Source organism: Herpailurus yagouaroundi, unplaced genomic scaffold, assembly GCF_014898765.1.
Source record: "Herpailurus yagouaroundi ecotype Mexico unplaced genomic scaffold, PumYag 189, whole genome shotgun sequence".
Taxonomy (NCBI): domain Eukaryota; kingdom Metazoa; phylum Chordata; class Mammalia; order Carnivora; family Felidae; genus Herpailurus; species Herpailurus yagouaroundi.
The window spans coordinates 12841839-12846789 of NW_024412420.1; positions in this window are offsets into that span (position 1 = coordinate 12841839).

Consider the following 4951-nt stretch of genomic DNA (forward strand, 5'->3'; position numbering starts at 1 on the left):
CGGTGCGGCGCGTCCTGGCAGCGCGCCCGGCGCCCCCCGGCTCCCCGCCGCGCCCGGCCCGCGCTCCGCGCCCCCTCCCCGACGCCTCCCTAACGCAGTGTGGCGTGGCGTGGCGCGTGTCGGGGCGCCTGCGGGCCGCGCAAGGGCTCAGGTGGCGCTTTGGGGTTTGCTTGGGGGCTGTGTCTTTGGGGGGAAAGTGAAGCTATTTATTTGGATTTGGATTTGGGTTTTGGTTTTGGTCTTTGCTCTCGAGAAGGAAAATACTCGAGTTACTCTTCCTTGCTCTTGGGGATGGGGGCATTGCTCTGATAATAGAGACACGGACCATAGGGTCTAGTCGGAGAGATTAGAGTTAAATTTGGTAACTTCTTCGGAAGTGAGAGTGAACTAAGGAGGTCAGAGGTTCGTTTAAGAAGGGAAGCGGCTTTCCTCCCCCTGACACAATCCCCTCGCCCACAGGCCAGTGAAATGAAGGAATAACAACACATTTCACTCTTTCCACAAAGATGATTTGAGCACTTGCCAAACTGCTGGGCAGGAGGCACAAGTTTTTGTGTGTGTTTCCTTTCGTTTTGTTTTGCCACTTTCCCACCGTGTGACCTTGGGCAAATTACTTAACCTCTCTAAATAAAGTTGGAGATCTTTCCCAACCCAGGCACCCCTGGGGGAAGAATGGGGAATCAGAACTAAAGGTGCTGGGTGGATCCTCAGGAGGTGTTCATGAGTCATTTTGATTATTCCTTGGTGGATTAAACACCGTGGGCAGAGGCATGGTCAGCCTTGGCTGCAGGTATTGAATGATGAGAGGAAACTCTGAAGGACTCTGGCTAACTTCTGACAGGCCAACCAGGGAAGCAGGTTTATAGGCTTAGGGTAGGCTCAGCATTTAGCTGTGAAGCCTCCCATCTGGAGGGAAGGTTCAGGCTGCTGGGAACTGGAGCCTACTTTTCTGACCCCTGGGGGGAGGAGGGATGAATCTGGAAGGGGGAGAGGAGGAAAGAAAAGGCCTTTTCCTTGTTGTGAGCTTTGAGAAGCAGCAACAGCAGCCATCTTGCCCCACTGTAGCGAGAAAATGGATTTAGGGGTGAGCTTCCCCTCCCAGGAGAGCCTGCAGGGACTGTGAACTCTCTTCAAAGAAGGGGATCCTCAACTGGCTTCCTTCCTCCTCTTCCTGATGGGTTCCTTCCTAGTCCAGAACAGGAAGGCAGGTCAGCCACTTGCTCTCTGAGTCACAAGCTTTCTCAGAGCCATGTGGGACAACCCACCTGTCCTCTAGATATGAAGGCTACCAGGCTAGGACATCCATCACCCCACTAATCCCCGGGAGTAGACAGGTTTTACCTTCCTTACTGCTGCAGAAGTTCTCTTCTAAAGCAGAAGGCCAGGCAAAAGATCAGAGGCTAGGCTTCAAGGTGTGGGGTTTTCTCTGGGGACTGGATGGGCATGAGCTTGACTGTGAAATGGGCACAGCCTCCCTCACTGGAAAGGGTAATGGTTCCAGGTACCCATCTGAGCACTCACTCTACAGAATACGTTTTCCGCCCTTGCTGCTTCTGGGCCGCTCAGGGTACAGGCCTAAGTGACAGCCAAAAGGTTTATCCTGGGCTCTAGATGGCTGGTGGCAAAAGCCCAGCAGAGATTAGGCCTGGTTTAGGTGACCCTAAAATACACCCTCCCACCCGCCCACTCCCACCAATCAGGACCTGATCTCATTGCATTCTCCCTGTTTCCGGTTCTGTTATTCCAAACAGTTCTGAGAGCAAGGACTGTATCCCATCCATCTTCATATCACAAATGCCCCGATGGTGATGGTACTTGCCCACCATACATTTATTCATCAAAGACTTCTTAGACACCTGTCAAGTGCTGGGTACTGAGACTAGTGATGAGCAAGGCTCTGAGTGACAAACATGTCTTTCTTGCCTTCACGGAACTTATATTCTAGTGGGAGAATCAGACCAAAAAAATAACTTAAAAATTATGAATCATGATAAAGGATAAAAAGGCACAAGGGGGGAGCAACGGAGAAAAATGGAGTCGGATCTGCTTTAGGTAAAATAGAGGTCTCCGGTGAGGTGACGTTTAAGCTAAATCTTGTTTTTTCTTTATGAAGCTCCACCCTGCATATAAACCTCATAATGGCCTATCTTTTCTTTACGATGCACAGTTTCTATTTTTATTTTTTTTAATTCCAGTGTAGTTCACATACAGTGCTATGTTAGTTTCAGGGGTACACTATAGTGATCCAACCGTTCCATACATCACTCCATGCTCATCATGACAAGTGCACTCCTAACCCCTTCACCTGTTTCATCCACCCCCCCACCCACCTCCCCACTGGGAACCATCTGTTCTCTATAGTTAAGAGTCTGTTTGTTTGTTTGTTTGAAGATTTTACTTTTAAGTAATCTTGACACCTAATGGGGCAGAGGGTTTGTTTTTTTTTCCAACTTACAACTCCGAGCTCCAGAGTCACATGCTCCACTGGACTGAGCCAGCCGGGCACCCCGAGTCTTGTTTTTTTGGTTTGTCTCTCTCCCTTTTTTCCCCCCTTTGTTCATTTGGTTTTTGTTTTTTTGTTTTTTTGTTTGTTTGTTTGTTTCTTAAATTCCAATATGAGTGCAATCGTATGGTATTTGTGTTTTTCTGGTTTATTTCACTTAGCATTATACTCCTTAGATCCATCCATGTTGTTAACAAGTGGCAAAATTCCATTCTTTTTTAATGGCTGAATAATATTCCATTGTGTGTGTGTGTGTGTATGTTTATATATACACAGATATATACACATATATATGTATGTATGTGTATGTATATGCATGTATATGTATATATATATCTATCACATTTTCTTTATCCATTTATCTATCAATGGACACCTGGACTGTTAAGCTACATCTTTAAGGGTAAGAAGGCGTGTGCTTGGTTGAATGAATAAATGAATGAGGCAGTGACTTTGGATTAATTAGCTCACCTCTCCAGGCCAGTTTCTTCATCTGAGAAAGCTAGAGATTGGTCTGAATGATCAGGGCTCATCCTAACAGAGACAGGAAAAGGTAAAAACCTTTGGCAAAAGGGGAAGTGAGGTAGGAGAAGGAGAGAAGAGGGTGTGGTGGTCAGGCAGGAGTGGTAAACATTTCTACAGGGCATTCACAGGCCCAGCAGGAAAGGACCACAAAAGCAGGGCTGAGTCGCCCTTGCATGTTTCCTCCATGGAAACCATCAGGGAGAGCCTGTCTCCCATTCCCAGGACTCTTGCTCTGGAGAAAAACTTTGTCATTCCTGTCCCAACCTTGCCTGAAAAGAGTAGGAGGAGGTGGCATTAACAGCCGGCAAAGAGAGTGAATCAAAATAAAACCCAGATGACTCAAATAGAAGCAGGCAGGCAGGAAAATTGATTAGACACACGTGACAGACAGTGCAGGGTCTGGGTGCCACCTTAGCCCTCAGGTTCTAAACCTTAGAAAATTAGGGTTTGCTGCAGAACCATCCAGGGACTGGTCTGCCATCAAATCAGAGGTTTGGGCAGTGATGGAAAGACTCATTCCTCTGGGGGCACCTGCCTGGCTCAGTTGGAGCATGTGACTCTCGATCTCTGGGGGGTTGTGGGTTCAAGCCCCATGCTGTGGGGGGAGATTACTTTAAATTTAAAAAAGAAAAAAAAGACTCATTCCTTCAACAAATTCCCAAATTCCTGTGGCAGTAACACACGTCCTGTAATCAAATTAAGCAAGACTTGAGTGGAAATAGTTGTGTGTGTGTTGTTTTTTTTTTTTTTAATGGCTTCATATTCTCCAAGACCATGTTCATGTCTGCTCTTTCCCAGACAGAACTTTTTTAAAGAATTTTTAAAATTATTATATTGAATTTTTGAATACTTAATATTTGTCGCTATTCATTAGACCGTGAGCCCCATCAGGAGATGGGGCTCCTTATTTGCTTCCTTCACTGTTGCATCCCAGTGCCTTGAACAGTGCCTGGCACATAATAATAGCTGTTGATCAATTAACTAGTGCATGGTAAGTCACTGTGCTAAGAACTTTATATGAGCTACCTTTCACTGGGATCTCTATCTTACAAATGACAAAACTGAGGGGTGCCTGCGTGGCTTGAGCGTCCAACTTTGACTCAGGTCATGATCTTGCAGTTCGTGGGTCCCAGCCCTACGATCGGCTTGCTGCTCTTAATGTATAGTCTGCTTTGGATCTTCTGTCCCCCTTTCTGTCCCTCCCCTGCTCACACTCTCTCAAGACAAAAAAAGAAAAAGAAAAAGAAAAATGACAAAACTGAGGCTCAGGGAAGTTGAAGAATTTGCCCACGGCCATACTCAAAAGACTGTACAATATTTTGAAGGGCAAAGCTCAGAAAATAACAGGGAGAGGTTATTCATACAGAGTCATTTCTTCATTCTCTTTCCCTCAGGATGGTGACAGGCTGCCCCCTGCATCCCGAGCTCAGTCCGGGTGCCAGAGCAGAGATGTACTTTCAGCTGAGGTCCTTTGCACGTGGAGGAGAGCTCAGCTCAGGAACTTAGGGCCTAGGGACTCCTGGGAGAGGGAACAGCTCTGGCTGTGCTGCCCAGGATCAGCTGACAGCGCCCGGGTAATTCAGATGTAGGGCTTACTCAGCAGCCCTGTGGCCTTTCTGGCCACCAGGCACCTCTAACACCCTTCCCCCAACCCTGGTTCCCAAAAATCTTCTGGCTCAGTGGGAAGACGGGTAAGTACGAGGAGACGGTTCAAACTCCCAATTGGGAGGAAAGTTGATTTTAGGAGAAAATGCCACCCCTGACCCCCAAATTAAGACTTTGACCACCGTCAAAAGGTCAACAGCGCACCTCATTATTGAATCAAGGCAACGCGGCTTTGCTGTTTAATTCCAAGAACGCTTCATCCAGGGATCTCCCTGCTCGCACGGTGTAAGCTCGCTTGGAGCAGAGGCGCCACTGCAC